At 32.9% G+C, this 20,108-nt stretch overlaps 1 protein-coding gene across 2 annotated transcripts in view; it reads left to right on the top strand.

The window, feature by feature from the left end:
• Nucleotides 1–3,629: 3,629 nt before the first annotated feature.
• The window catches only part of LOC148181975 (neurotrimin-like), a 218,575-nt gene continuing 202,096 nt past the window's right edge, over nt 3,630–20,108 (top strand). For both annotated transcript variants that reach the window (XM_088040370.1, XM_088040357.1), the window contains exon 1: nt 3,630–3,887. The gene's annotated coding sequence lies outside the window, so the exon portion shown is untranslated. The remainder of the gene's footprint in view (nt 3,888–20,108) is intronic.

The following is a 20,108-nucleotide window of genomic DNA, read 5'->3' as shown; positions in this document are numbered from 1 at the left end:
GCAGCAGCACTGCTAGACAAGTTTATTTTCATTAATTTTACACGTCTTTGTTGCACTTTATAGCAGTTTGTCGTTTGATTTCATCCAAATAATTATAAAATTGTGGGTAATGTCGGTATTTTGATGTAATTTGCAAAACTATGGATAGATGGCGTCACCATAGATTGACTAAAATTGTTTGCGGCCAGAAAAGACTTACTTTTAGGCCGCTTTTGAGGCCTAAAAATTCTAATTTTAGTTTAAGTCGCCTAAAAAAAAATTACAGATTGTTCAGCTTCGAAATTAATTTGACAAATTTTCAAAACTCGAAAGAGTTTGTAAGAAGTTTTTCTTGGGAGTGTTGGTAATCAGTCAAAAACCATTGTATAATACTCATTTAAAAATGGCATTCTTCAGCCTAATCAACGTGCCAAACATATCAAAAAGAGAATAAAAGATGAAGATAAGAAAATTATTCGACATATCACCTCATTTCCTTTAGTTGAAGCCCGTTATTCTCGACCGAAAAGTAAGAAGAAATATCCATCAAATAAGTTAAATCTACCGAAAATGTATGACGTCTACGTAGAATGTTGCCGAAAAGAAGAAGTAAAAAGACAAAAGCTTTACTTATCTGGCAATATTTTTAATTATGAATATAATTTTGAGTTTTTAATTCCAAAAAGGTGATCGATGTCATATTTGTGAAGAACACGATCTTGCACTTACGGAAAAAGCCATGAGGCCTTGTTTAGAAAATAATAATCCGCAGTACCGATTTAAAGTTACATCAATACGGTTAGAAGAAGATAAAGACAAAATGAACACTAAATGCAAAAAGTTGTTAACTTACCAAAATCAGAAGTTTAAGTTTTATTTTATATGCAAAAATTAAATGTTTATAATTGAACTGCTTGGTACAGAGAACAAGTTTTTTGCGCTATTTAGAATGAAGGAATATCTGGACGTTCAGGGAATAATTTGGCAAGCGCTCTTATTCAAATTTTGGAAGAAATTTTAAGGCAACATCCAAACATTAACGAAATAACTACTTGGAGTGACAGCTGTTTGGCCCAAAACAGAAAATTCCTAGTTTCTGTTGCAATGATGAACTTTTTAAAAAGACATGCCAATATAAAAAGCGTAACAATGAAATCTTTACTCCAGAATAGAACGTTTCATGAAACGTTGCGACGGGTGGAAAGAAAGAAGTCAAAAGCATATTATATAGGGTCCGGCAACACTTGTGTCCACCCCTAAAATCGTCTTTAATTTTAAGGATAAAATTTTGAAAATTTGCATACCCCCACAGTTGACAAAGCTCTAGAAGCTGACGCAAAAATTTGTTTTTTATCACTGATAGTTTTGGCGTCGCGACGCCTTAAAAACGTAATTTTTAGGTAATTCAAAGGGTTTGTGATATCAACCCCTAATTTATTTTTTTTCAAAATAAATATGTTAAAAATATCTCAGATGTTATTTTAGATTAAATGCAAATTGTCTTCAAAATGTGAGAAAAAAATGCTGTTTTATAAAGTTAGTTTCCAATTTCATTACGTCAAAACTGAGAACTACGTTTACACCCTCTGCCAACATCTTGTGTCACAAATGACATCTATTCTTTGGTTCGCTTTAGATTGTAACAAAAATCTTACTTGGTGAAATTGTCGCTTTGTCGATGTTAATTAACGATTTCTAGTGTCCATAAGTGCAACATGCCCGTGTTAATCAAAATTAACCTTTATAAAAGAATGAAGTGACTTGTGAAATTTTGGTGTAAACGTAGTTTGCCGCTACACTGTCATAATTTTGAAAATTAACTTGATAAAACAACGTTTTTTCCGCAAATTTTAGACACAATTTGCATCAGATTTAAAATAAAAACTCAGATATTTGTATTACAGTTATGTTGGAAAAAAATTGAATTCGCGAATATTTCCGCAAAAACTCAAAAATCGCTAAAAATTATACATAAATTATAAATTATTGGAAATTATAAATTTCCAAAATTTTATCTTTAAAATTAAAGACGATTTTGAGGGTGGACACAAGTGTTACCGGACTCTGTATAATAGAATTGCTACCTACTCATGTCAAAAGTTACCAGAATGTTGCAAAATGTTTGGGGTATAATAAAGTTCCACACACTTAAATCGCACAAATAGAATTTGTACAGAATGATTTGTGAGGCATTAAATATAAAACAGAGTATTTAATTTTATCGCCTCTTACAAAAATTGATATAAGACCAGATTCAAAAACGAGAAACAAGACTGAGATCAAGACTGATGTTGTTGATATTGCCACAAGTTACCGAACGCCCACATTGAATGAACGAAAGCTGAGTGACATCAAGTTTAGCTACCGATGGACGCCGCAAGAAGACCTAAATTATATGAAATTACTATTAGCGAAGTTTGAATGAAAGAATAGAATTGTTTTGTGAATTGTTAATGATCTTGTCATCTAAACAGTAAATTGAATCAGCTTAGAACTTTGTAATATTTTAAACCTATTTCTAACAAATTCAAAATTATATATATTATAAGGTTCTAAGTAGCGTTATCAATGATATCTCTTTAATTTATTAAGTAATTATTTAAAAAAATGTCAGTATCTTTTATTATCATTTTTGCTTGTAAAAGTATTGACTTATTTGTTAAATGTTTAAAAAAAATCGTAAAACAAAATATTTAAATTTTCACAAATATCAAAAAGTCACTTAGAACCTTATACAATGTGTTTATGAATGTTTCTAGCATCAAGGGTGGCTATGTAATGTCAAAGAACTTTGCCGCTCATTACAAATGTGGGTTTCGATTTTTCAACTGACATTTGCAGTTAATGTTAAACATGGAGCAAAGTAAGTTTTGAGAAATAAACTGTTCTAGTTGTGGTTTAAAACCTGAAAATCAAAAACTTGGACACTAAACTGTAACTGAAACTTCGTTGACGTAAGTAACATTGTAAATAATTTTCAAGATAGTTATATTCACTGTGAAAACAAAGCGGCAAAATAGTGCATGACAGGAATTTCAGAACCACCCTTGATGCTAGAAACATTTATAAACACCTTGTAGTTCTCATGCGCGGTTTAGTTTTGTCGCGAAAATCCAAAAAATCTCGCCTGTGATTTTGCGTCATCTATTTTTGTCACGGCGATTTTCGCCGGGAATCCATTTCATCAATATTAAATTTTCATGAATTCGCAAGATTTTTTTCGTAGACCTAGCAAATTTGATAGCACCCATTTATCAAAGCTCGTGTGATATTTTGCTTCCATTTTCGTGCATCAACCTAATTAAACTCGAGCAATAAAGCCCAATCTTACCCGCGTCTAATCTAAAATATAAACATGTTATTATCGGAACCAACTATGTACTACAGAGTTTGCCCTGTAGGTTACGAGGGCCGGCGACAACCCCTTTTACACATTATTTCTCGAGGCACAATAAACACAAAACGAGACTTGATAATAATTCCGCCAACACTAAATCCCATTAATTAAATTGAAATAAATCTGAGGTCCGGGAGAATTTTGGATTCCCTCGTCAAAAAGGGCTGGTGGCCACATCAATAAGTCGACTGAATATCGGTCGAGATCGCCTCGTTCCGTTTCAGTTCGTTCACCGTTTCGAGGCGCTGCAGTCAATAGCTTCAGAGCTTTACCGGAGGACACATCGTTCCGGGTGTGCTTTCACCGGATTCGAATAAATCGCATTGAGCGGATTGTTTACATCAACTCTCGGGGAGTTGTAGCGCAGGAGGGATTTTAGTGATACTTCTTGGTGATGTCATTTGTGATAATTGCGTGGTGATGTGCTCAATTAATCATCTTGTGACATGTGAGATTGTTCCTTAATGACGGAAATACATCTAGAAATCGTGTAGCTTTCATTTTCAGAGCGGTAAGTGTGACTTGTCATTTATTTCACCCCGATCCGGGAAACGCGTTATTAAAACAAAATCCCCATTGCATAAACATTTCCGTTTTAGTAACGCGCTGGCGGATGTGCATGCAAGTGAAGAAATTATTTACACCGTTTGCTGCCCTCACACACCCCGAATACAACGAACAATCAAAACTTTATGATTTTGCTACGTACTTTCGGGATAAATGAAACACTTTAAGGGGTGTTTCCTTTTCATGTTTCTAATTTCCTGAAAGAGTTCAAACTATAACTGTTATAACAACGACTAAATTAAACCTGTTGCCGCTTTTACAACTTGTTTTAATTCAAGTTATGCAAATTTATTTATAGTATAGTTGTTTTAAATGAATGGTGGATGCGCCGGGAAATAGTTCTCATGTCAAGTCTTGAGAGCATTTGTGCAATCAGCCAAACTTGGCTTGTTTCAAATCTGCATTTACCGTCAATATCTCGAACTTTGCGAGAATGGAATTAGTGAGACTGAATGCATTAGTGAGTAGTAAATGCATTTGATTATACTGCATTGCGCTGTTAAGCTAGTGGGTGTATTAGGATAAATATGCCAACAAGGAGTGGGATTCTGGCAATCTATACATCGCTTTGATTACGTCATTTTTGCCAGAATATCATAAAAGTTCTGACACAATGAAACGGATATTAAAACAGCTTTTAAACTTCATTTTTATCATAAAACCTGTCGAGCTGAACGGGCAATATTTTATTGTCAATTATTCAAGCACTGCTAAAACTGTTTTTGCTAAAACACATATTATTAACAGTTTACTGGCTGTAAATCAATTCGGTTTTTTCTTTCAAACTCGCCAGGAAATTTCAATGCGAACATGTTGATTTCGTTACAAAGCGCAAATTCAAATTATTTCTTTTACTTTAGGACTTGTACAATTGGTTCATAAAAAATTCTTCACCCTACAGCTTTTCTAATTACGTATTTAAAAATTCGCGTTTTTTTCGAAGGTAGGATAAAGGTGCAGGTAAAGGAAGTAATTTCAAATGTTATTAAAGAATATGGAATTTATCAATGAACATGGAAGAAACACAGAAAATTTTAATTTTGAGGCGCCTCGGATTGAATTTAAATTGAATGTATTTTTGATGCTCTTGAGACGATTTAAGGAATTTAATTAACATAAATCGTAACTTTTTGATTTTATTCAGCAACTTACTGGAATAAATGACTGTAATTTGTTGGTACACATGAAGTTGGAACAGTTTAGAACTGAAACTAGAAGATTCCGACGTCCGGACTAAGTTAAAAATACGCGACAACTTGAAACTTTGGCACTCTGAAACATTTAGTACTTTGGAAATTAGAGAAGCTACAATTCTCTTTAATGCAATTCTGCAATTTTAATGGCAGTTTTAAAATTTGTTGGCCTACTTATCGAAACGTCGAATCACCGAAATAATTAATTATTTGACAGAGTTAGATTGGTGCTTTAAAACCAGATCAAAGAATAATTAATTAGTGCATGTGGCCTGTCAAACAATTGAAATTTCATTGGACCTCAACTTTGGGTGCTCATGAATGAGTCAACAAAGAGATTTTTTTTCTGCATAATTAACTGCGTTTCCACAATTGTATCTTCTAGGTCGAAAATCGAGTTGTGATAAAAACTAAAAAATTCAAGCCCGGAAAAAACAAATTTATCTCACAAAGGGTAAACTTTTATTAAAATTTAATTTCATTTGACCGAATCCACTTCAAACCGTCGCTGTATTCAATAACCTACAAATATGAGATTATTGCTTATTAATTCAGGGATTGAAATTCTTCGGTGACCGAATGTAATTACGTCATTATTATGTAAATGTATTTGTAGTCATTCGTTTCGTCTGACTGGTATTAGAGAAATATGGCACTCAGAGTTTTAAATAAGATAATTTATCCCGGTGCATCCATCATTTTTACAAATCGGAAAAATTGAGTTTTTTTACTAAACTTTTGACCATTTTTTTCATAAAAATAAAGGTAAATCCTCCAAGGAATCAAAGTACCAAAATAAAAAATGTTCGTCTTCAAAATCCTTGATTTTTAAAATTTTTAATTTTTTGCCTACGACTTCAAATTTTTGTCTAGACAATATACAAGACTGTTATAATCTGAGGTCTTGTGAATCAAAGTCTTCCTATAAAGTCAGTTGTTTTCCTGTCGTGCGAAGCGAAAGGAAATTCAACTTCTGTAAAATTAACAACTTTTGGCTTGTTCTATAAACAAAATTTGCTTATATTTGTTCCCGTTGCTCTAAAATTTTGGTATTTGGAACAATAAAATAACAACTCAAAAACAGCAATTTTTCCAAATTTCGTCGCTTTAGGATCAAATTAATCAAACCAAATTACGAAAAATGCAGGTGCAAATAGACAACATTGGAAATTTTCGACTTGTTCTATGAACGGAAATTTCCAAAATTCGTCCCCGCTGATCTAAAATTTGGAAATTGGAACAGAAAAATAATAACTTAAAAATAGCAAATTCCTAAAATTTCGTCGCTCTAGGATCAAAATTCTGAAAGTTACAGGTGCAAATTCCCAAGCAGCAAATTTCCCAAATTTCGTTTGTTTAGGATCAAAAGTAAGAAAATTACAGGTGCAAATGCATAATATTGGAAATTTTTAGTTCATTTTATGAACGAAATTTTCCAAAGTTTGTTTCTGTTGATCTAAACTTTTGAATTTTGGAACAGTAAAATAACAGTTCAAAAGCAACAAATTTCCGAAATGAATACAGGTGTAAATACACAATATTGGAAATTTTGAAATTTGGAGGGTAAACTTTTATTAAAATTTGATTTTATTTGACTAAATCCACTTAAAACCGTCGCTTCATTCAATAACCTACAAATATGAGATTATTGCTTATTAATTCAGGGATTGAAATTCTTCGTTGACCGAATGTAATTACGTCATTATCATGTAAATTTATTCGTAGTAATTTGTTACGTCCGACTGGAAGCTGTTTATTTTCGATCAATTATAATTTGCCTGACTAATCATACTCGAAATTTCACCCATTGATAGAATTTTTCACTGATCTGGCGATTGACAGAGTCTGTCATAAACTAGAAAATTCCGGAGATAAAGAGAGGATCGCCTCTGACCGAGAGCTTTAATATCACCCCTTATCTATAGAAGTTCTTTGTTACTTTTAAACGCCGCAGAAAATAATAACACGCTAAAATGATCCTAAAGGATAATCTTGGAAAATTGGCCGATATCTTTTTATTGGAAGTAAATTGTATTCTGTAAGGAGAGATTAAGTTAATGCTCCCAATTATTAGCGCGTTGGAAGTTGATTAGAAAAATAAAGGGAAAACTTGGAGTAATTTTAATTTGTAGCGTTTAGATGGGGGCAACAATAAAATTTAATGGATGTTGAAAATTGCGTCGTTGGCCTAAATCTAAACGAGACATATTTTATAGAACTGCTTTGAGACCAAGTTAGATTGGTGGTGTCAGAAGAGCTTGTTATAATCCAAGTTTTTAACTGTCTTGGCAACTTTGGCTTTCTTTAATGCTTTTAACCAACACATGACAACAAAAAGAGGAGATTGTAATTGGGAGTGACGGCTTTTAAAACGTACAATTACAATAAGTATTATTTACCTTCACAATAGTAATAATCAGTTTGATCGATTGCAAAGAAAATTACGCTATTTTTCCTAGTAGCAAAGCACACAAACCTCGGAGTATTGTAAAATTAATTGGGAATGTCAAACTCCATGTGCTTCATTTATTTACAAGTTATAAATGAACTGACAATGAGAATTATATCGGCATGTCAAATGTTGTGACAGGGCTTAACGCTTCAACAGCCACTTCTGCGAAGATGAGTGCGTTCGAGTTGCGCAATTTAGGCTACTTGCCTTGTTTTTAATTAAAACGGCTGAATAAAAATTAGTTGTTAAATCTTAATTTGAGGCATGTTGAATTCAAAGTGGAGAGAAGCAAATTTAATAAAGAGTAATGCGGAAATAACGAGTTTGTTGTCTACTAAGAAACGACTATCTACTCCGGAAAATCGATGGTTTAGTTTCAATAAAGAACACTTTTTTATCGTTTAACAAATTCTCTGCTATTTACACTGCGCCACAAACCGCCAATCAAATAAAAATATTTAACGCATTTCCTCTCTTTGCACGCATTTGTGGACTCACTTTCACGCGGCTGTTTTAGTTTTAGCGGCAGACAGTTTTATCAGCCACTTTATCGATTGCGTTTCCGGAATGTATGAGTTCTAAGTAAAAAAACATCGCTGACGTAGCGTTTAATCAGTTGAAAAAGGTGCTGCCGAATTCGAAGAATGAGATATAAACTGAAATATGTTGGCGCAGTTTCATCGAAAATTGGATATAATTTTGAATCGGGGCATCTGTTGTGATAAAATGTCAAAAACGTGATAAAGGAAAATGCGGGACATTCATCCGTGTTATTCAAATGTAAATCTCGGTAGATTGGGTTAGGCTCGCTGAAACTCGGATAATTTTTGAAAAAAGTAGTGCATGAAAAAATGAGGGTTGATTAGAGGGTTTTTATTGGGAAAAATTTGAAGCCAGGCGCGTTCACTATTTTTGTGGTTTTGATTTAAATAGTTTTAAATTGGAAAATTTATCCCGGCGCATCTACCCTTTTTATGATCCCGGAAAAATTGAGTTGTTTACTAAAATTTTGAACCTTTTTTTACATGAAAATAGCTAAAACAACTTTTCGAGCTTAATCAACAAGTCAGTAAGCCAGGAATTCGGAGGATCGCTCAGAGTACCACAATAAAAAAATTCAAATTTGGAAAAACCTCTGATTTTTATTATCTGTAACTCGTGGTCTACGGCTTTTAATTTAGGCGTAGATGATAATTTTATTTAGGCTTGTGCTTTATTTAGACTTGTGTTTCAAGTGGGCTAAATTTCAAAGATAACGACCAAATAGTATTAGAGATATGGCACTCAAAATTTTAAAAACAATAATTTATCCCGGCGCATCCACCATTTTTAGAAATTAGAAAAAATTGAGTTTTTTTTACTAAACATTTGACCATATTTTTCATAAAAATGGCTAAACACAACTTTTTGCACTAAAGCAACAGGTAAGTCCGCCAAGGACTCAGAGAAACAGAATAAAAAATGTTTGTCTTTAAAAACTCGTTTTTTTAAAATTTGTATTTTGTAATCTACGACTTCTAATTTTTCTCTAGACATTAAATAAGAGTGTTATAATTCGACATCAATCGAAGTCTTCCTATAAAGTCAGTTGCTTTTCTGCCGTGCGACGCGGCAGGTAATCCAACTCCTGTAAAATCAACAATTTTTGGTTTATTCTACAAACACAAACTTCTAAAATTTGTGTTCGTTGCTTTGGAACAATAAAATAACTCAAAGGCAGCAAATTCTCTAAATTTCCTCGCTTTAGGATCAACATTACGAAAATTACAGGTGCAAATACATAAAATTGGAAATTTTGGTTATTTTACTGTTGTAAATTTGAAATTTTTGATCAACAGAGACGAATTTTGGACAATTTCGTTCATAGAACAAGCCGAAAATTTCCAAAATTCGTCTCTGTTGATCAAAAATTTCAAATTTACAACAGTAAAATAACAACTTAAAAACAGCAAATTCTCCAAATTTCGTCGCTCTAGGATCAAAATTACGAAAATTGCAGGTGCAAATACACAATACCATTTGAAATTTTTGGCTTGTTCTATGAACGAAAAGTTTCAAAATTCGTCTCCGTTGATCTAAAATTTTAGAATTTAGAACAGTAAAATTACAACTCAAATGTAGCAAATTCCTCAAATTTTGTTTTTCTATGATCAAAATTACGAAAAATCTTAAGTGTGACAAATTTCAAAGAAAATGAGCTAGAAGTAACAAAGTTATAGAGCTCACATTTATAGAGTTGGGATTTTTGGCTTCTTCAAGACTTTAAGTTTTCTAGAATTTCTAATTTTAAACGTATAATGTTGAGACTTTGTATACGGATTAGTATTAATTAATTAAGCACAATTTGAAAATTTTAAATTTGAAAATAAAGGAATTATCACACTTAAAGTTCATTATTTTATTAAGACTTAAAGCAGAAAACCAAATAATCAAAATCCGAAACTTTTATCCCGTATCTAGCGAAAATTAGTAAAAACGCGAAAGTAAATCTCACAAACACTTTCAACATAAATTAATCTTTCTAAAAGCGTCAGGAACATAGAATTTATTGTGGCAATTACAATTTTCCATTAAAATTTCCCCGATAACTACCGCGTTTTACTATCGACATTTTAGTTCAACATCAAATTTTCAACCTTCAAAACCAACTCCCTCCAGTAAAACTTAAATTATTCGTATTTATTAGATTTCATCCCACGAACAACAGTTTCAAGAGCTCTGCATATATTAAGACTCTCCTACCCAAGACGAGTTTTAAAACTATTGACTTCTAATTTCCAAGTACACGAAAACTAAATTTCAACTTTACAACAGGACTAAATTTCAACCTTCAACGAGCGACTTTATAAAAACAGATAAAGATATCGTTTTTTGCTGGGGTTTTATAAATTTTACTGCACGATCAATTAGTTGAGACGCGATCGGTTTGTTAACAATTTTGGGTGCGCTGAAAGATCAAAACGGACAAGAAAATGGTGACTGAATATTATATTTATTTTTTTTTCAGTGTCTAGACAGTTCCCTTGAAATTTTTATTTGGCGTTTTTTGTTCTTTTGGTAAATAGACAGTTTGTATTTTAGATAAATCTGTGGAAGTTTAGACCAATTCCGCCTCCTGCTGGAAGGTAGTTATTTCCGACATGGGCGAGTACACTATTGAAGGCGACCGGTATTTATTATTAAATTGTAATCGATAATGGGTTGGATGTTATGGTAAAGTTCAGATCAGAGATAATTGATCGTCCGTTTTTGCACTGAAAAATGCGCTAGATTTCGGACAATCAAATTTACGTTAGTCTGAAATTTCCCAACACGCAATTAAGATATATTACCAGATGGGTTTATCGCGGTCATTATTTTTGAGTTATAATATTAGAGCCGTGGCAGAATGAGTGTTAAAGGAAATCACTCGACTCCTAATCTTGTATCATCATTACGTATACTAACTACTTTATCTGAGTTATTTCACCCCAATTTATATCACATAAACTTTCTTCCTCACTGGTTTAGATAACACAATCAATACCGAGGGTTGCACAACTCGGGGTATTAAATGTAATCACATCTAAAATAGGGCTTTCTGCATGGCGAGACAAAATTCGCTGCTAAGAGGGCCCCTCCACGTCGTATTATTCTTGGCGAGTTGTTCCACAGCTTCAATCACGAAGACAAACTGCGCCGTCTATTAGCACTCCTTGAATTTATTTATTTGCTGACTTTGATTTAAAGCCTCTTAAAAGTTGTAATCGGGGCATAATTTTTCATTGAAATAATTTAGAGTTTCATTAAGACCATCGTTGCAGTGAACTGGAACTAAAACGAGCTGCGATATTTTTCGTGTTTTGTTTCTAGTTCAGGCAATATAGACACAAAATTTTCAAAAGCTCTGAATAATTACCATAAGGCTGATATTTAGTGTGGACGTTTATTTTATTGTTCCAAACAAAATGTCAAAAGTCCCCATCTATAGCTGTGCTGCTAAACAAGTTACGCGGTGGAAAATATGAAAGAAAACAAATATTTACAAATATCTTGCCACTGGTGATTCCAATGATAAAAATACTTATTATGAAAATTATACCTTATCAAATTTGTTACAAAAAAGACTTTTTTCAGATATGAAAGTATTTTTCAAAATTTCAAGAATTTTATTCTTTTGTGCACCCCACAGACGAAACATAGAACTTAGTGCTTTTTTTTAGATTGAGGAAGCATTGAGTGAACTTAACCCAGCAACTTACCCAGCAAATTACCAGCAACTTATATGAAATTAATCTGCTGCAAATTCTTTTTCATGGTACTTATTGTCTTCAAGAACTTCTTCTAGGGTTTGAGAGTCCTCATCAGAACAGGATGGATTTTATGTTCATCTTTGTTAAAATTGTACAACTTAGACTTATTTAAAATTTTGAAATTTGGAGTAGTAAAATAACAACTTAAGGACAGCAAATTTTCCAAATTTCGTTGCTTTAGGGTCAAAATTTCGAAAATTACAGGTGCAAATACACAACATTAAATTTTCGGCGTGTCCTATGGAAGAAAATTTCCAAAATTCTTCTCCGTTAATCAAAAATTTTGAAATTAGAAAGTGTTAAATAAAAATTTAAAGGCAGCAAATTCCCAAATTTTTGTTTCTCTAGGATCAAAATTAAGAAAATTACAGGCGTAAATACACAATATTGGAAATTTTTGGCTCGTTCTGCGAACAACAATTTTTAAAATTTGCCCCTGTTGATCTAAAATTTCGAAAATTGGAACAGTAAAATAACATTTTAAAAGCAGCAAATTCTCTAAATTTTGTTTTTCTTAGGATGAAAATTTAAAAAATTGCATGTGTAAATACACAATATTGAATTTTTGGCTCGTTCTGTGAACAAAACTTTCCAAAATTTGTTCCTGTTGATCTAAAATTTTGAAATTTGAAACAGTGAAATGACAATTCAAAAGCAGCAAATTTCCCAAATTTCAGTTCCCTATGATCAAAATTACGAGAAGTCGAAATTTACTAGCAACTTTGGAAATTAATCTTCTGTAAATTTTTTGTCTTGGTACTTATTTTCTTCAAGAATTTCTTCTAGTTTGTTAAAATCGTACAATTTAGACTCATTTACCTAAGATTCAGGTAAGATGAACCGCGGCAATTCCCACATACTGTTCAAAAATACATCTTAACTTTTTCTTGCAAAATTAAAACTATAACTATTATCACCATTAAAACAATTACTTTTTACTGGATTATTTGAAATAAATGAAGACACAGTTTTAATTGCCTGCTAAACTTTATTTTGGTCTTCATGTCTGTCTTCAGCAACAATCAGTAATAGTAAAGTTGGTAATTACGAATATTTAAAATTGGTATTGCACAACATTTTTAACCATTTTGTCACTGTTAAATCCTTTAGAGTTCTTAAAAGTAAAAATGGTTTTGCTTTGTGAAAGTTTGCTGTGAGGTTCCAAGCTCATATCTTCGTCAATTTTTGTTTTTTTCAAAATTTTTAATAAAAATTATCGTGAATGAAGAAAATACTGTTGGAGGGGTATTGAACCGCGTTAAAATAAAAAATTATCAACAACAAAAGTGGAATGATCAAACTGCTGATCGAATTTAAAGTTTTGAAAAGTAAACAAAAGCTAAATGTGAATTTTAGACTAAAATTTGGTTTAAAAATTTAAAATATTTTAAGCAACTTTCCTTAAAAATGTTTATTAATATTTTCAACGTGAAGCAAAATATTTTGAAGCGGTCCCTTTAAAAAAAGTGCAGTAGGCTGTACTTATAATTTACAATATTGCTTGTGTTAAAGATATACAATTATCCAATTTATTTCTTTCAGGATCTTCAGAAACCATATGAAGTTTTTGGAAAAAATATACACACAAAAATTCAAACTGCTGTGAAAAAGAGACAATTTCTTGTAAATTTCAAAAAATCACTATATCTTGAAAACGATTAGTTCCACAAAAAATATTACAAAGTTTTTTTTTTGTTGCAAATTTGATAAGGTACAATTTTCATAATAAGTAGTTTTGCCATTGGAATCACCAGTGACAAGATATTTGCAAATATTAGTTTTCTTTGACATTTACATTCTTTGACATATTTCTTGACATTTACCACCACGTAACTTTTTTAGCAGCACACCTATCGATAAGGATTTTTGACAATTTGTTTAAAACAATAAAATGAAGGTCCACCAAAAAAAAAACAGTTTTATGCGAATTATTCCAAGATTTATGTTTATTTTGAATGGACTATTAAGACAATGTAGAGGAATCTCAGCCGTTCATCGAGATCGATGAGTTTAAAATTTTAAATGTAAATCCTCATTAGGTCGTTGAAGAAGCGCCATAGCGCCATAAATCCGTTTTATAGATATTGCCCGAAAGCTTTTGGCATAACGATCCATTTTTGCTCTCGAGAACAATATATCTGATTGGGCCTATGTTAAGCGTATAAAACGTGTGACGTAAATTGCGGAAGCTGTAAAGCCACTTTAACAATAGATAACAAAAGTGAAACATTCGAACATCATTATTTTTACAACATGGCCGAGGTGGAATACAAATGGGGTACGAGAGGGGGAATTATTATAGGTACCATCAGTCTTCATACCGTGTGCCGGATACACAATGCCTTACCGCACATAATGTAGATATATTACAGGGGTATAAGTATACCTGCAAGGAACGGGTACAGAAGGGATGGGCACATCTTGAAGGAAACGCGATGTGGAAATTAAAACTGTATGAATAGCTTTGCGGTTGAGTGTTCTGAATGCAGATTTTTGCATTTCCATTCCGCGTTTACGTGAACACTCCTTACAACTCGTCTCTATTTGTGAGGTGTGAAACATACTTAACTTTGATGTCGCCGGAATAAATTAAAGCCGACAAAAAATCAATTCCCTAAAAAACGCACACATCCACCACCAAGACACCTGCAGCTTCCTGGAGATATCGGCGTTGGTAATGCTCCCCCGGGGAAATCATTGTATACGGCTGTTTACTTTTAATTTCATTTAAAGTAGACATGCGCGACGCCTCCGTTTGTTAACGACGCTCTTCCGTAATGACGATTAAATACACGCTGATACAAGCGCCGTCAGAGTGGTAAATAAGGCAATGTTGTGCGAAATGAGGGTTACTTTCATGAATATGGAATTTGCGGCTCTTACATGTGGAATAAAATTTGATGTGGACAGCTGAAACTAAAGAATGACAAGAAGTTTTGTTGTGTGCTGGGTTTAAATTACACTAAAAGCAGGAGGTGGCTCGTATATTTTTTTAATTCGCTTTAGCGAATGTCGGCTTGGATTATTTACAAGGTCTCTGTTTTCGGTCGGATTTATTTATTAAGTCGAGGGTTAATGAATGGCTTCGTTATTACAAAACGGACGGAAATTTTGCTCTGTGGTGCTGTTTGCTGCCAACAGATTCCTTCCACATTCAGTTTTATTGTTTATCAAAATATAATAGAAGTTTAATTTATTATCGTCTTCTTTATCTCTCTCTTTTCACGACGTGCCAAAATTTCGAAAACGACGTTTATTTTACTCTGTTTTCGGAATCTCCCGAGATTCACTGGAATTTGTTTGCATTCTGTAGGATTGTCCATAGTTTACTATGAAATTTTGAAAATTTTAAATTTTAAACCCAAGTTTATATCTTGTTACCAGTAAAATAACATTTCAAACGCAGCAAATTTTCTAAATTTCGGTTTTCTAGGATCAAAAGTAAGAAAATTACAGGTGCTGCTAATACACAATATTAGAAATTTTTGGCTCATTCCATTAACAAAAATTTCCAAAATTCGTTGCCGTTGATCTAAAATTTAGAAATTTGGAGCAGTAAACTAACAATTTAAAATCTCTAAATTTTGTTTCTTTAAAATCAACATTACGGAAAATACAGGTGCAAATACATAAATTGGTAATTTTTGGTTCATTCCACGAATAAAAATTTGCAAAATTTGTCCTCGTTGATCCGAAATTTTTAAATTTGAAGCAGTAAAATAACAATTTAATTTCAGCAAATTCCCAAAGTTCGATTCTCTAGGATCAAATTTTAAAATTTGGAGCAGTAAAATAACAATTTAAAAGCAGAAATTTGCCCAAATTTTGATTCTTTAAAATCCCAATTACGAAAATTGCAGGTAGAAATTCACAATATTGTAAATTTTTGGCTTATTCTATGAATGAAAATTTCCAAAATACGTTCCCGTCAATCTAAAATTTTGAAATTTGAAACAGTAAAATAACAACTTAAAAGCAGCAAATTCCCCAAATTTCGGTTCTCTAGGATTAAAATTAAGAAAATCACAGGTGCAAATACACAATATTGGAAATGTTTGGCTTGTTCTATGAACGAAAATTTCCAAAATTATTTATTATTACAAAACGGACGGAAATTTTGCTTTATGGTGCTGTTTGCTGCTAACATCGTCTTCTTTATTTCTCAACTTTCACGCCGCGCCAAAATTTTGAAAAGGAAGATTTTTTACTATTTTCGGAATGGATTTTCTGGAACTTTATCGCATTCTGTAAGGATTTACTATAAAATTCTAAAAATTTTAAATTATAAACACAACTAAAAACTTGTGTCTTCCCGGCTATTTAAACATGTGAATATAAAAACCCGGAATATGTCCTCTTTAAGAGCAGAGTTTATAATTTAACTTGCTAGATCACGCGTTCAATAACTCTCTAAAGGTCTTAAGGTTAAATTTGCCTTCGGATATTTGTCGTTTGGGGCTGAGAAGTTGTTGTGCAAACATCTGGAAGCTTGGAAGTATAAGATATAAACTAAGCAATAATGCCATAAAATGAAAAGATCAGAAGTCAGTCCATTGTGTTTTTGCCCACTAAAAGTGAAATTTTTTCGCCGATAAAATCGGCGTTCTTCATAATTTTTCAGTATCGTTAATCAATGTTGATTTAATTGAAATTTCGCTTTCATTAAGAGTGCTTTCAGAACAATTAAGAGCTTAAAGGTTTAAATTGAAACTTTATTGCGTCTTAAAATCTCATTTACGTCGTTATCGTGCAAGTTAGCGTTTGACGATAATAGAAACGTATGACCCGACACAAAGGTAAAATGATTAAATTTTATTGATAACGAGGAGCTAATTAGAGATCTGTTTGAACTGCATAAGGTGTGTTTGAATGCATATTTCGATTCATTAGCTGGTTCACGGGATCGTTTCAATAACCTTTTGCTCAGCTCACAAAAGGTTAATTAATTTCCGCGACGGTTGGTAAAAGTGGTTTAAAAACAGAATCACTTCAATGCGAAGCAGTGCAAATGTTTTTGATGGACGCTCTTAATTGATAGTAGCTCGAGTAAATTAATTTATCCGGCTAAGAACACCGATGCTCTTTCTTCACTTTTACATGCCACACACGTTTTGTTGTTGCTGAGGGTTTCAAATAAGATTAAGGGAATATTTCAAGAGACACGACAGTTCATGCTTCACGCAGAACAACACAAGTTACGTAGGAACTTTGTAAAGAGCCAACTCATAAGTGTATCAGAATGGAATAAATACCCTCCATTTAGCTCTGGTACACTAACCCGATTATTAGACATTCTGTATATTGGAAACTTTACGGTTTTAAAGCTTGACGCTTTTGTGTATCAGTTATTCAACCGAGACGACGCGACGCTCCGTTTTGTTATTTTTATGCACTGATAGTTTTTATAAGTTGTGGTTTTATGTAATGTCCAGGAATGCATGCCAGTGGAAAATTGCTTTTGTGTGCTGGCGCTGATGGAAATCTACGCTTGGAGATGTTTATCACTGATAACATTTGAATTACAAATCCATACGTGTTTTATTGGGCTCTCAACTTGAGGTTTTTTGCAGGTGCGACAATTTAGATTTAGTCGATACAACAAAATATTTACTTCCAATTGCCCAGAGAATTGACAGATGTCTGCAATCACACTGTTTTGTTCATAATCGATAGAGATATGGGAATTTTTGTTCCGATTTCAAATTACGCTTTGTCGTTTTCTGGGGCAAAGGTCACGAAGTCTCGTTATAATTCGTCGGCGATATTTTATGCAACCTTGATCACATTTCGAACGAGACGATCTTTTATTGAAAGTGCCGTAATAACTTTATTGACGGAAACTTGTGGTAGAACAATAAGAGGCTTTGTTGCTGTCATTTCACATTTACACGCAGTTACTGTAGTCATCAATCAAACGTTATAGACAGCAATTATAGCATCATTGTTCGAAGTGTGATACAATTTTGGATACAACAAAAATGGTGGATGCGCCGGGGAACTTTATTTAACTTTCTTAATGTCGTCTTCCGGTCGAAATGACGATATAAAAGTGTTTGTTTTTTTGTCGGACAAAACGAATACACCCCCAACCGACAATATTTCTATCTATAATAATTTGGTTCGTTTAATATGGCGGCAAACATAACTGCATATTCCAGCACAAACAAAAAATTCTATTTACATATTTGCATTTGGATTTCACTTGCAAAATTACAACAACAATTGTCTCTGTTGATTGAATTTTGAAATTTGGAACAGTTTAATACAAATTTAAAAGCAGCAGACTTCCCAAATTTCGTTTCTCTAGGATCAAAAGTAAGAAAATTACAGATGCAAATACACAATATTAGAAATTTTTGGCTTATTCCAGGAACGAAAATTTCTAAAATTCATTGTCGTTGGCAAAATAACAATTCAAAAGCAGCAAATTCCCCAAATTTTGTTCATCTACGATCAAAATTTAGAAAATTACTGGTGCAAATGGACAATATTGGAAATTTTTGGCTCATTCCATGAACGAAATATTCCAAAATTTGTTACCGTTGATCCAAAATTTTGAAATTTGGAACAGTATTTAAACAATTTAAAAGCAGCAAATTTCCCAAATTATGTTTCTCTACGATCAAAATTTAGAAAATTACTGGTGTAAGAATACAATATTGGAAAATTTTGGGTCGTTTTGTGAACAAAAATTTACAAAATTCGTCTTTGTTGATGTAAAATTTTGAAATTTGGAGCAGTAAAATAACAATTTAAAAGCAGCAAATTTTGTTTCTTTAAAATTATAATTACGCAAATTACAGGTGCAAATACACAATATTGGAAATTTTTGGCTCATTTCATGACTGAAAATTTTTAAAACTTGTCCCTTTTGATCTAAAATTTTGAAATCTGGAGCAGTAGAATCACATTTTCAATTTTGAAAATTCCCCAAATTTCGTTTCTCTAGGATTAAGATTAGGAAAATTATAGCATTATTCATTGAAGTGTGATACAATTTTGGCTACAACAAAAATAGTGGATGCGCCGGGAACTTTATTTGACTTTCTTAATGTAGCCTTCTCGTAGAAATGACGCCATAAAAGTGTTTGTTTTTTGTCGGACGAAACGAATAAACCCTCAACCGACGATACTTCCATCTATAATAATTTGGTTCGTTTAATATGGCGGCAAACATACCTGCATATTTCAGCACAAACAAACCTCGTATATTCTATTTACATGTGTACTGAAGTATTTGCATTCGGATTTCACTCGCAAAATTACAACCACAAATCTCATGAAATTTTTAGGCACCGAGAAGTTTTGTTATACATATTTTAACTTTTTCCAATGTTTCTAAAGTCATGCAAATATTAGCCATTTCAGCATAAATCTCAGTCCTATCTATACGTGGATATAAATTACAATTACCGCAGGAACGACATCTCATTTTCTCGCTTCCCGGAAATGACGCAAAACGCGTAGAAAAATCCTTTATGACTCGAATCTGCTGGCCTTTAGCCACCATTGTACCAAATATTTGCAATAATTTATCGGTCCGAATTAGTTGGGTTTAAATTGGGGTTTAATACAGAGAAATGTTATTCTACCGTGTTCTCAGTGTTATTGGGATGTACGACCCGACCCGCAGGTACAAGTCTAATTGACTTTGTGGAGGCGTGGCCTCTACACCTACAGAATCTCCATCAAGTTTTTCTGCAATTATTACTTCGTAAAAATTCGCCTTTTTTTCCTAAAATATGAATAATGTAATGTATTGATTTAGTGATTAGCTCCTCGCCAGCAAGTGTCATCCGTCGTCGCTACTTCCCTAAACCAATCACGCATCTTCAATTTTTATCAGAGCTCGACATGAGTGCCGGTTGGCGGACGTGCATTTTAAAAATTCTAAATGAGTCCACCTGAACTTAATAGGTCCTTCGTGACGGAGCCTTTTAGGGAAAATCCCAACATTGACGCGGAATGAGGACGGATTTACAACGGGCGATTATCAGTTTTAGCCCGACATAGGTGCTGATAAGCGAGATCCAACATGGCGAAGGTAGAATTTGAGACAGGGGACGAAATATGGTTGGCCTTTGGGGAGGGCGCCACTACCTGTAATTGTGGTCGCAAAGTTTAATTAATTTTACGGAAATTTTAATTGCGGCTTAATTAACAAGTTAGCAACAATATAATCGTGAGAGAAAAACTTTTTAGAAATTTGCTAGTGATTTTAACGCAAT

Source organism: Gnatocerus cornutus, chromosome 1 (assembly GCF_029298725.1).
Source record: "Gnatocerus cornutus isolate USDA-ARS CGAHR chromosome 1, icGnaCorn1.1, whole genome shotgun sequence".
In the NCBI taxonomy this organism is placed as follows: domain Eukaryota; kingdom Metazoa; phylum Arthropoda; class Insecta; order Coleoptera; family Tenebrionidae; genus Gnatocerus; species Gnatocerus cornutus.
Note: the sequence above shows the minus strand (reverse complement) of the source record. Positions and strands in the feature narration are given on the sequence as shown.